The sequence below is a fragment of the Leptonychotes weddellii genome, chromosome 9 (genome assembly GCF_054177405.1).
Source record: "Leptonychotes weddellii isolate Sample4059 chromosome 9, ASM5417740v2, whole genome shotgun sequence".
In the NCBI taxonomy this organism is placed as follows: Eukaryota; Metazoa; Chordata; class Mammalia; order Carnivora; family Phocidae; genus Leptonychotes; species Leptonychotes weddellii.
Genome location: NC_138377.1, coordinates 85,140,516 through 85,154,629, shown reverse-complemented (window position 1 = coordinate 85,154,629; position 14,114 = coordinate 85,140,516).

Below are 14,114 nucleotides of genomic sequence, written 5' to 3'. Positions count from 1 at the left end.
GTAACTGTTGAGTCCTGCGAATTTTAGATTTGCCTCCTCCAGTAAGGTTATATCCATTGGATAGTGCTTGAACTGTCTCTGTTAGCGCTTCATATTTTTGGTTTAAGGTTTGAATCTTACTAGATCCCACGTTTCTCAGGGGGATACAATGTATCACACCTTGGATGCTAGAGTGAATGGTTTACTCTTCTTTGCCGAGTTCTCATCATAAAAGTGAAGGGACAGGAGAAAGTGAGGGTATTATTTTAATGCGTAATTTTTAACCCTTTAAGTGAAGGATAGGATTCTAAAGAAGTTATTAAATAAAAATCATTCCCAAATAATATTCACAAGGGTGTGGGAAATACTTTTTAAATGAAAACAGATGAGAAAATTTAATTCTAATTTTGTAAATGAAACTATAGAACCAGAAGTGATCATGTCTATTAAAAATAAGCTGAAAAGATAGTTATAAAAGTGATCAGATGGTGAAACCATAAATGACTTTTTCTTTATATTTTCCGAGGAAAAGAACTTAATTTAAAAAAAGGATACCGGTGCAGCAATTCCATAAACCCTTTAAACATTGCTTTAAAAAGCAAATAAGCAACAATAAAAAACCTACACAGAGCCCCTGTTACTGCATCCACAGATTAATTTAAGTGTAAATTATTTGTCTGGAAGGGGCAAGAAATGCATTCGTTGGATTAAAAAGGAAAAAAAGCCCCAGATATGACAATAATTCTTAGCATTTGTACATCTCATTTTAATGTTTTCATTTTGTACGGTAAAATCAACGACAAAAGTGCTTAGTCTTTAGTTAAGGCAGTGCAATGTTGATTATTCCTGTCAATCTATCAGGTGACAAAAGATGGGCATATTAATCTGAAAAGATCTAGAGATAGGAGAATTTTAAATTTATTATTTAGCATTTGCCAGTGGAAATAAAGAAGTTAAGCAATGATGAAACGGGGGCTTTTTTTTTTTTTAAAGATTTTATTTATTTATTTGACAGAAAGAGACACAGTGAGAGAGGGAACACAAGCAGGGAGAGTGGGAGAGGGAGAAGCAGGCTCCCCGCTGAGCAGGGAGCCCGATGCGGGGCTCGACCCCAGGACCCTGGGATCAAGACCTGAGCCGAAGGCAGATGCTTAACCGACTGAGCCACCCAGGCGCCCCGAAATGGGGGCTTTTAAAGCTTGTTTTCATTAAATCACTTTGAGTACCATGTTTTATATAGTACTGATATTTTGGATTGTGCTTACTTTTATTTTCTATTATGGATATGTTGGATATGAATGGGTAAGAAGCATATTATTTAGCCCATATTTTGTTTTCTGTCCTAAAGAAAGGGTCACATTGGTCTTGGTCTTCTGTAGGAATATTCTATGTACTTTTGCAATTATCAGTCCTGAAAAATTGAGGTTTAACCTCAACTCCCAAGTATCCATTAAGTCTTAATACAATATCCATTCTAAAGCTTTTTTTTTGTTTTTCAAGCTATAATATTCGTATTTTATTTTCTTTGAAGCTTTGCTTCCTCCTCAAATTTCAATTCCTTTTCACTATTTTATGATCTTTTAATTTTGTATATATTGTGTATTGTTTAACTCAGTATCTTAATAGGTAATTGAGTCCATTTACAGGGCATAAGAAACAAATTGATTACCATGTTTGATTTACTAACTGGTTCCATAGTATTGTAGTCTCGATTGTGTAGTTGTATTCTTATCTAAGTTAAATAAAGATTTTAAAAAGCTAGATGAGTATGAACTGTTAAGATCCTAGAGCAATAGTTTCTGACATGTAAAGAACAGGGACACAGCAGCAAGGCCTGTCAAGCCCAGGATATTTTAAAACAGAAAATGCAGACTCATCTAACAATGCAGAACTACTAGAGGCTGGATTGTTTGCATGTTTATGTGTGGTTAGGTGAGGAAGTTGCCATAATGTATGTGATAAGTTACATTTTCAGGAATTTCCTTGCTGGCAGTTTTACAGTTTTGACTAGATTAAAACAAATTAGGGATGTGAGTGTGTTTCAAAGGTCATGTCCAATATACTGCACCAGATAAACTTGAAAAAGTTTCTCAATTTGAGTTCTAAGATGAAATTTAGCCCTATAATGTAGGAAGGATTGGAAGTAACTGATAAGTTTAGGGATTTTCTTTTTTTATAGGGCATCTGATGTGTGGAAACTTGTTTAAGGGCTGGTAGGTTTTTTGAAGGAAGTATTAAAAAATAAAGTGAGTCCAAAGATTTTCCTCCTTCATTACAGGAAGTCAGAAATCTAATTTTTCTTTAGTATTTGTCCATAAATCACTATCCTAAAACCTTCTGGTTTGTGTTACCGTAATGATGAAATTACTGTAAAAAGAGCATTGGAATGGGAGTCAGGATGTTTTAATGATGTTGAGCTCATAATTTGTGACTCTATCTTGTTTCCATGTGTACATTGTACGTAATAGCCAATTACCTTACTTCATGGGGTATTTGTGAAGCTCAAATCAGGTATGAAAATGACATCACTTTGTAAGTGGCAGAGTGATCTGCCCCTACAAAGTATTATTGGCTTACATAAGTAGGCCAATACATAAAGTATATTGTGCATTTGAAGTGTGATAAGAATGTGATATGTCTTTTTTGACTGGGAAGTTTGATGGAACAGTCAAATGGTATCTTAATTTGATATTTTGGTAGAGCTTTTTGCCTTTTCTAGGTTGAAGGAAACTTGGCCCCTCTCCTGATAGTGACTTTGCACTCTGCTGCATTAAAGGTCCTGAAACTGCAGTGTGCTTTTTTATGGTTGGGCTTTTAATTTTGGTTTTGATTTTTTTTTTTTTTTTTTGCACATCTAAAGTCTAAGAAAGATCATCAGTCTAACTTCTGACAGTAGGAAGTGGATGTTTTTAATGTTCTAAATGTGTTTAATGTTCTAAAATGTTACTTTAAGTTGATTTCATAACATTGAGCCTACACTGAATATGAAATCCTAGGTCCTCTGAGAGATACATTGCGTGTGTAAGCATTGGTCTTTCAGAAATAGTTTAGAGCTTAGACACCTTCTTCTGGGGAAGTCAGCCCTGCCTATTACAGCATCTGACCCTTGAGATTAACTTTAAGTAAGGTGGGCATACAGAACATTCAAATAAAAAAGTGTTTTAGAAACTTTTCTGAGGACTTTATGAGAGTAAATATAAGTGAAAGTGAAAGGCAAAGGAATATGTTATGTATCATGCATGGGTTGGTAACAGCTGTTTATATGATTAGTTGATAACTCAGTATCTTTACTAACATTTTCTAATATTACCACTAAAAAGTAACAATGAATGTATAATTAATTGGTATTTTTAAAAATGGAAAACAGTGGAAGTGAAAATCCCTTTGTTTTTCGTAAAATTAGGGCAAATTAAAAAGTGTAGATATATGATAAATATGTATTTTTAATAAGCAAAAATGAATTATTTTTTAAAAATTTGAGAATAGAGGAAAACAAAGAGGCAAAACCCAGTAGTTTTACTTATTTATTCATGAAAGGGAAAAAGGGACCACCAGGGGCCCATGGTGCCCAAATGAGTATAGAGCCTGGTCAAGTTTATGTATATGTTGGCTCTTTTAGGCTCTTCCAGAATTAAGATATAACAGTCTCGGAAAGCCAGGATTTTTTCTCAGAATGAGACTACCTGGTGAAAGGAATGTTTACATACTAATAGGCGTCTTCATTTCCCCACAGTGTTTGAATTCATATTGTTGACTCACTTCATTTCAGACTTTTTATCAAAGGTGTGGCTTTTTTTAGATGGAAGCAAAAGAAGAGTACTTTTATCTTCAAATATGGTAGTAGTTGCTTTTGTTTCCCAATTGAGGGATGTTACAACATAGAAGGAAACTTGTGAAGAAATTGTGTATTGACTCACTTCTTAATTTATTTTCTACATCAAAAGGTTAACCTGTTGGTGCCTTTTCCTGGGCATGGATAAAGTGAAATTACTACTCTGTTCTAGATTTTTTTTTTCCCCAGACACCTATCTTTAGTGATAGATTTCAGTATTTTAAATGAAATCCACTCTACTAGAACTAGGAGAGGGCAACTTACTATAGATAGGTTATGGTTGTCTTTGCATCCACTCATATGATAAATATAGTAACCAAGAGGCAGGGCAGCCGTAGGACTCACATCTTAATGCCATAATTACTGCACTGTGGACTCATCAAAGCCCTGTTTTCATCAAAGTGTCAGTTTTCCACCGTAAATTTCTCATACCTCAGATAGTCAACATTTTTCTATGACTCCTTTAAGCCCTTTGACTTGTCTTAAGGAAACTGGTCATCCAGAAGATGATTGGATTTGTATCAGTCATATACTGTACTTAAAATTGGGTTTGTCCTTTTATTTTAGAAAAAAATATTTTTTCTGCTGACTATAAAATTAATAAATGGTCATTGAAAATTTAGCAGATACATGTAATTTTGGTTTTTTTTTTAGATTTGAAAGATACTCTAAAATTTTAGTATTGCATATAGATTAATATAAATAGCATTTTACTATACATGCTTGTCTTGCTTTTTAAAATATATTGATATTTCTCCATGTCAAGGCATGTTGACCTACTCTATTTTTGAATTTTAATAAATTCACTCCTGGTAGACCTTCCACTTTCTAATTTTATATTATAAAAGTTGTTCCATCAACCATTCTTACATATATGTGTATATATTTTCATAGTCATGTGAGTATTTCTATCAGATAAATTCCTAGAAATGAAATGAATAGGAAATGAAAGAGAATTGGTGGGTCACAGGGTATCTGCCTGTAAAATTTTATTCTTAAAAATTACTGAAGGAAGGGGTGCCTGGCTGGCTCAGTCAGAAGAACATGTGGCTCTTGATCTAGGGGTCATGAGTTCCAGCCCCAAATGGGGTGTAGAGATTACTTAAATAAAACTTAAGAAAAAATCACTGAAAGGATGATAATATACATTTCCACTGTTTACAATGCCTATTTTCCCATATCTTATCTAACTTATCTCTTTAGTCTTTGTTAATTGGTTAGGCATTAAAATAATTTTGCTTCTCTCTGTGTTATTTGGTAGTAAGTTTGAGCATTTTTTCAGTATTTAAGTTATTTTTGTGTCTTCTATAAATTGTTTGAGTATGTTCCTGGCTAAAATTTTTTTTTTTTTATGTATAAGATTTTCTCAAAAACTTTTCCTTTTTTTTTTTTAAAGATTTTATTTATTTATTTGAGAGAGAGAGAGAATGAGAGAGAGAGAACACATGAGAGGGGATAGGGTCAGAGGACGAAGCAGACTCCCTGCTGAGCAGGGAGCCCGATGCAGGACTCGATCCAGGGACTCCAGGATCATGACCTGAGCCGAAGGCAGTCGCTTAACCAACTGAGCCACCCAGGCGCCCCAAAGACTTTTCCTTTTTAAAAGATTTTATTTGTTTATTTGATAGAGAGAGAGAGAGCACGAGCAGGGGGAGTAGCAGGCAGAGGGAGAAGCAGGCTACCTGCTGAGCAGGGAGCCTGATGCGGGACTTGATTCCAGGACCCTGGGATCATGACCTGAGCTGAAGGCAGCTGCGTAACTGGCTGAGCCACCCATGTGCCCCGCTTCCTAATTTTCCACTCAGTGTTTTAACCTTTTTCTTACTGGTTCATTGGTGCACTTGAAGTGTTTTGAAAACTCTTTCATACATGTCACAGATATTTTTCCCTTATATAGTGACTTGGCAAACAAGTGTATGATTTTTATATAAGATCTTTTCCTTTACAATTTCTGGGTTTTGTGTAAAGCTTAGAAAAAGATCATATTCACCTCAGGATTATAAAGCTATTTTCCATTGTCTTTGAGTCTTTTTGTGGTTTCATTTTGTACATTTAAATCTTTAGCCCTATTTTACCAGGTGGTCTTAAAGTTTTATGAAGCCTTATATTAATGCAGGTCTTTCACAAGGCAAACAAAAGATGACATATTCAAAGTCTTTTGTAACTTCATGTTTATGAAGTTTAACGGAGGTTGTGATTCCTGAATGATGCAACTTGGCAAAAAGCTTTTTTTTTTTCCCCCTTTGGGAGGCAGGATAGGAGAACAATGAAATTTGCTTTCTTTTTTTAATTCAAAAATATTTTATGTGAAAGTGGCTGTTGTATTTCTGCATCTCTTTTATCCTCTGCCTTTTATACCAATGGTGGGAAGCTTTTGTGTTGTGTTTTGAGCATCCAAAATGGCAGACAGCACTTAGTTCCATATTCAGAATTGCCTGTCAGATCTTTTGTCCTTGATGTTTTTGGAAAGCCATTTAGCTTTGCCTTTGCTTGGTGAAAATATGTTGCAAGATTTATCTGCTATAACAGTTTAAAAGTCCTATAGAAACTTAGTTTTTTTCAAATAAAGGGTTTACCTAACCATTCTAGCCAGTAAGCTTGCCATCAGCTTCTCTAGGGTAGTACTTAGTTTCCCATAGCACAAAGGCCTAGGGGGTACTAGGTACTCCTAAGCCAGGTTTATTTATTGCTAGAATTTGGGGACTGAAATAGGGTCGGCATTGTAGATAGTAAAAAGAAAAGTATAAACTGATCCATCACTTAAGATTAGACTACTTTGAAAAAAGAAAACAGATACAGTGGAAGGTTCTTCCCTCCCACAGTGAACAGATTGAAGACTCCTTAATTCCTGAAAAAGACACATTTCTCACCATCTAACTACAGAAGTATTTGTCAAAATTTTTTGTTGGGTGGGGGGAGAAGGAGAGGGAGAATCTTAAGCAGGTTCCATGCCCAGCACAGAGCCCAATGTGGGGCTTGATCTCACAACCCTGAGATCATGACCTAAGCCAAAATCAAGAGTCAGATGCTTAACCAACTGAACCACCCAGGTGCCCCTGTGTCAGAATAACTTTTTAAATGTGAATTCACCAAATTACCATAAAGCATAGTGACAGAACCATCTTACTTAATAAAAGTCTTAGATGACTTATTTCTTGCATAACTGTTTTTCGTTGATGATAAAAAACCCATCAGCAACTTAAAAATATCCATTAATAGGGTAATAAGCTATGATAAATATAACAATACATTATGTAGTCATTAAAGTCATTTTTGAATAATTTTGAAAACATTAAAAAATTTGTTAAACAGCTAATTGGGAAAAGTAAGGTAGGAAACTTGTTGACCTCAGTGCTTATATAAAATGTTTGGAAGGTAACATATATAAAATTCAGGAAGGTAACAAAAGTAGAAGAGAAGAGTGAGATAGAGGGAACATAGTGGTAGGAATTATAAAATGGAACCAAGGATGAAGATACTCTTCTACACACAATATACATTAGGATGTCTATATTTTTACCAAGGATAGGTATCATGAGGGAAAACTCTTCCCATTACTGAAGCCAGCTGTTCAGGATAAGCTCATTTATTCTAACACTAAAATCAGAAATTTCTACTGATGATTTTTCTAAAGAAGATGCTTGAAAATGTAGTGCAGTATGTGCTTACTAACAGATTCAAGGGACAAGATGATGAGTTCAGTAGGGCTCTTTTTTTAGTGACTTGTTAATGTCAATCCATGGCATCACAACAAAGAGTTTATGTTGGAGTAAGGTTAAGGTGTAGCACTTTTATGGGGGCTGTCTCTGCTAAACTGTTAGAGAGTAAAATGCATTTGCAAAAATCTAAACTAGACTTTACTGTTTTTAATACTAAACAGAGAGCATCTTCAGTATTACATCAGAAAAGCTGGTCTCCTGATAGATGCAAGAGTATCATCATCTGACTGCTGAAAGTAAGATAAATATGTGATACAGAAGCCAGCTCCAGCTGGAGACTTTCATCTTTTTTTTTTTAAATAGATTCTGCTAGGCTTTTGTAAGAGGTCTTTTTAGAGCTAAGGAGTACAGTAACTGGGTAAGACCGCTGGGGTGATGTGGCATTAGGTGTCATCAAATTTTCTTTCCTTGCTGCTGGAGGCTTTATTGGGAAGCTGAAGAGTGGGTGAAATTGTTAGATGATAGTGGATTTCTTAAGCTTTTCTTTCTCGATGTCTTCATTGTGGTGGTTAGTGATTTTAGTGGCTCTAAATCCCTTTTGAAAATAGGCAGCATTAAAAAAATACAACTATGCTAAGTTTAACAGAGGCAAATTCAGGGGTGGGGCTAAAATTGGAGACCTTTATCAAAGCCTTGAACATAATACTAATAAGCAAAGTTACTCAAGGAGAAGAGTACCATTAGGCAAGTTATGCTAAGAAGTAAGAAGTAAATGCTGTAAATTCAGGGGAAGGAGAGACCATTGTGTCAGAAACTGTGATCTAGGAAAACTTTCGTGGAGGAGGGCTGAGCTTTAAATATAGAGATCAGAAGAAAGGAAGGAGGAAAGCGTTCCAGGAAGTGTAACTTGAGTAAATGAAGACATGGAGGTAGGGCTGTCCATTCTGTATTTAGGAGACAGAGAGTAAGTAGATTATTTTGACCAGGTAAGAGTTCAGAGAGACCTAAGTGATTGCTAGGTTAGAGCAGGTAGTGAAAGCTTCTGAATATCTCCCTGGACTTTGACTTTGTAGAGAATAATTATCCTCAGGGTCAGGGGGAGACTTTTAAATGGGTAGAAAAAAAAATTCTAGTACTTAGAGTAAGTATTGTATGTAACCTGCAATCAGTTTCATCTTTGCTTGCATATAAGTGTTTAGAGTGGTTGTTTATGTTTAGAAAGGGACCAAGGAAAGAGTTGAAAAATGATACTAGTGATAAGTACCGTAATAATTAACTTAGCATTGTATTGGTACAAAGAATACAGAATGGAGACTACAGAAACTGATGAATAAATGTATATAGAACTTTATATAATAAAAAATGGCATTTCAAATCATAGAAAGTATAGAATTTCAATAATCAGCATACTTTCTAACACCAAAAGGGAAAAAATCTGGATACATAAATTTAAATAGCTAAATGTAAAAGCCAAAATTGAAAAAGTATTAGTAGAAAATATATGAGAATAATTTTGTAATCTTTGGAAAGACTTTCTAAAGCAAGATGTAAAATACAGGTGTTTTAAAGGACACCCTGTTCTCCGTCCTCTGCCTTTGCATAAAATTTAAAAACATACTTGTGTTAGAAGGTATTTTTAAAAAATTGAAGCATTTTAGAAGTAAATATTTGTGATAAGTGTAACAGTAAGTTATTTCATGAGCCAGTTTATAAAGAACTACAAATCAATAAAGATAATCCAATAAGAAAGTGTAACCTAGGAACATTAGATAATTTATAGAAAAAGAAATAAGGATAGCCAATAAACATTGGGAAAGATGTATAATCCCGCTAAGTTATCTGGGAAATGCAGATTAAAATAAGGAGATCGTTTGAGGGCCGTTACCCTGTTAAGGTTATGGAGAAATAGGTGCCTTCCTATTTTGGTAGGAGACCTTCCCTAACCTTATTTAAAATCTGATCCACCCCCCCCCACCCCCCACCCCCGTTCCCTGCATTCAGTTTTCCTCTTTCATGCTTTATTTTTCTCCACAGTACTTGCCACCAACTGGCTTACTACATATTCTGCTGTTTGTGGCGCTAGAATATGAACTCTTCAGGGGAGGTCCTGGTGTTCTGCCGCCCTGCTGTGCTGGATACAGCACTTGGAATAATAATTCATGCATGGCACATAGCATAGCTATCAATAAGTGCCGACTGACTGAATGAATGTTTTATGTTCCAGGTTAAGGTAGTCTCATTTAAACTATTTCCGTAGGGTTGTTATTGGACAAAAAATAGAGTATAAAGGACATTTTAAAAGTTTTTATTAGTTGGGATCTTGGATTCTCTTCCTTTCTTAAGATGAAATCTGGTTTAAACCAGGCATTTTGATACCGTTTAGGGGGAGGTGAAAGTTCGGGAGCCTTTGAAAAACATTTAGAAAAAGGTTCTTGAAAGCTAGCTAGACTGACTCCTCTTGATCACATTTATAGTACAGCGGCACTTTTGGGACCTTTGCTGACAGCCCATTGGTTGGCTTACATTGGAATTATAGATGTGTGGGAGAATAATGCCCCCATTCTTCTCCATCATATCTAATTCTAGAAGATACGGTGATAGGAAACTGTATCCTTTTCCATAGTAAAATGTAGCTATTCAGGAAGGATGAGGGGCACCATCATATCAGGTAACACTCCAGTTGTACTTTATGAGATAAAATTAATACTGTTGCTGTGTTATTACTTTTGACAACTGCCACCTAAATTATTTTACAGTTACATCTTTAGCCCATATCGCCCCTAAATTCAGTTTCCAGCTTCCTGCTTGATGTTCCCACTTGGATGTGATAAAGTCGCTGTCTCAAATTTAATGCCCCAAAACAGTTCCACCAGTTTTCTTTTCATAACCTACTGCTTTTGAAGCCTTCCTGTCTCAGTGGCAGTTTCATTTTTGTATTTGTTCAGTCCAGGAGTCATCTTTCACACCTTACATTCAATATTTTGGGAAGTGCTGTTAGCTAGCCGTACCTTCAGAATACATGTGTTATCTGTCTACTTCTGACTGTCTTCACAGCTACCACCCTGGTCCACACCACTATTACCTCTCAGCTGGATTATTGTAGCTTTGCCAATGACCTACCTGCTTCTGCCTTTGCTGTCCCCCACAGTGCTGTCTCAGTAAGGCTACCAGAATGATCTGTTTCTTTCCTCGTAATTCTCATGACTTTTAGTTTCAGTCAGAGTAAAAAGCTAAAAAGTGTTAGGATCTGTAAGGCCCTACATGGTCTGTCCCCTGCCTATTAGCTCTCTGTCCTCATCTCTTCCTACTTTCTTGCTAGGCCACTCTTTATCACACGGGCCTCATTGCTGTTACTCAGAGATGCAGGCTGGCTTCATTCCAACTATGTACCTGCTGTTTGGTCAGAAATGCTCTTCCCCCAGTTAACTGCATAATGATTTCCTTACCTATTCAAATAGTTGCTCAAATATACTTGTTTTGTTTTGTTTTTAGATTTTATTTATTAGAGAGAGAGTGAGAGCGTGCACACACAGGCAGGGAGAGTGGCAGGCAGGCAGAGAGGAGTGAGGGGAGAGGGAGAAGCAGGCTTGCCGCTGAGCAGGGAGCTGGATGTGGGCGTCTATCCCAGGATCCTGGGATCATGACCGGAGCCTAAGGCAGACTGAGCTACCCAGGCGCCCCTCAAATATACTTTGTTAATGAAGCTTTTCCTGACTATGTTTTAAAAAATGAATCCTCTCCAACCCAGCATTTTCTGTATTCCTCTTGTTTTCTCCATAGTCGGAAATAAACCATCAAATACATTGTATATTCTAGCTGTTTATATTGTTTATTGAATGACTCCAGTGTGGAAGATGAAATGCGCAATACAATTGAGATGATTTTAATTCAGGGTATTGCAATATGGAGAAAATTCATTAATGAGAAACATCTCAGGGAGAAAACCAAGGGGTTTTATAGGGACAAGTAAACAAGGGAATCATGAAGAGGATGGAAGTGACTTTTAACTGGGATTTTGTGAGAGCAGGTTGGTCCTTGCAGTTGGTCATTGGTCAGAAGACAACAGGACTGGGAGATTTTTCAATGTTCCTTGCTTTCCTTGAGCACAGGGCTTAGATAAATTTCAACATAGTCTACTACGAATAGAATTTAAGCCCCAGGAGGCAAGACTCCTATCTGTTTTATATATTGATATATAGTATTTTCAATACCTAGCAAGTGCTAAGAATTCAATAAATGTTGAACAGATGGATAAAAGAATGAATTTAAAATGGTATTTACCTTAGGCCTCCTGTCTGCTGAAGAATGTGATTATACCAATGTGGAATTGGACAGCTGCTGTAAGTAGCTTCATAAATGAGATGAGACTACATGGATTATCATGTATTACCATTCTCTTCCATAGAGTTCTACATATAAAATCTTACAAGTTGTGAAGAAACGTTCCTTAGGATTTCTTATGAAGTGAGAGTCTATTTAAATAATGTCTCCTGTTCTGAAATCTCTTAAGACTTTGGATTTTATCTGAAGGCAGTGTGATTCAGTAGTTTAAATGATCAGATTTATGTTTTAGGATAAACTTAGTGTGGGCAGACTTCTGAAGAAGTGACTGGAAGGGAATTGACAGTGGAGATCCATTAGGATACAGCTGTCACTGTAATTGAAGTGGGAAATGAAGTTGGGTTAGGCAGTGGAAGTGGGAATGGATAAGGAGTTAGACTTGCCTGGATTTTTGGGTCAAAGTGAAGTTTTAGTTATCCTATATCTTGCATTTTTGATCTGATATTTCATGGCTTTTCCTTATAGCCAGATTGGTTTTGGCTAATGCTGTTCTCTTAGATACCAAAAACAGGAAGAACAGCAGGAAGTGATTTTAGTTTTGTAGAGGTTGTATTTGAATGCCCAAGAAACCTAAACAATTGGATATATATGACTGATTAAAGAAACTACTCGGGAATGAAGGAAGCCTGAGTCTAGAAAAATGCTTCAAGTTTGTAATCTTTATTAAGTACCCTCAGCTTTATAACTTTGTTTTTTATGCCTTTGTAACTTCCCATAAAGTCTGCATATTTCTAAATTATTAGTAAAGCTCTTAAATGGGAAGGGTTTGTGCATTTACCTTTGGTCAAAATAATCAAAATCATGAGGGGAGAGGGAATGGATGGAGAGAAGATGAGATGCTAGAGACAAAGCATTAGATATACAGTGCCTTTGGGCATTATCCGAAAGACAGTATGAAAATCTTAACATTTTAAAGGAGTAATATATAAAATTATCATTTTAGGAAGATCACTGTCAAGTGGGGAGGTTGAGATACAATGGCAGCTTTTAGAGTCAGTGTGTCTAGGGTGGGGCTCAGAAATCTACTTTTTAAAAATTTTGCTTTAATTGCAGTGCACCCAACTTTTTGAGAATTGCTGACTTAAAAGGATTCTTTAGTAGGGCTGTGAATTTTACTTATTCAAACTTTCTCTGGTGTTGTGGCTGGTAGTCTTTTTCTCATGTGGGGTAGATGTGAAACTTGTTCTTCCTTCAAGTTGAGTAAACAAAGAATTAAACTGGGGCCTAATTTAAGTGGGCTCCTTGATTTGAAAAACTCAAATATGCTAAGGTTGTTCCAATTTAACAATGTATATAACTTTATTTTGAAATGTTGTCTTTGTTAATTTCATCACCTGAGCTATTAGATTACTTTGTTACAAAACAAATGCTAGGAACTGTTTAAAAGAACTGTTTAATGGAAATTACCAAGAGAAGGGTAGGAGATATATACATTAAATATTTCTGATTGGGTTTGGTAACCCACAAATTTTGGAAGGTTATTAATAAAATAAAGCACTGGTAAGTCTCTGGTGAGATGGAGCAGCAGTGAGAATGTGAGCTTATAGAGGAGGTTAGAATCTTTCACATGATGAAAAAGTATGCTTTTAGACTTCAGCCCGTTTTCTTTATCCTACTTATTGTTCCATATAGAATGGTTTTTCCAACTACCCAGTCACTTAAACCAGAAACCTGGGAGTTATCCTACCAACACTCTCTTCCTCCTCTATATTTGGTTATTCAGTCCTTTAAAAAACAATCTTTCATGTCTTCTACAATCTTTTCACCCCTTCCCTTCTCCTTTGTTCCCTCCCACTCATCAGTCCTGGTTAAACGTAGGTGCTCTGCTTCTCTGGGGAGTATTGTGCTAATGGCTTGTATCCCTCATGTCTAGGGCTCTTTAATTGCTTCCTCATCTTAATATATGCACTTTTAAAGATTCATATCTGATTTTCTTTTAATCTACTCATACTGGATTAATTGCCTTGCTTAGAACTTTCATATTTAATTTTTTCTCCCTTTGTTTTTGCTCTGTAATGCTTTTTCTGTTCTTTTGGGGAATCCTTCCAGTGCCTTTTTTTTTTTTTTTTTAAGATTTTATTTTACTTATTTGACAGAGAGAGCAAGAGAGCACAGGAGAGGGAACAGGAGAGGGAGAGGGATCATTTTTTTTTTTTTAATTTTATTATGTTATGTTAGTCACCATACAATACATCATTGGTTTTTGATGTGGTGATCCACGGCCCATTGTTTTTGTATAACACCCAGTGCTCCATGCAGTACGTGCCCTCCTTAATACCCATCACCGGGCTAACCAATCCACC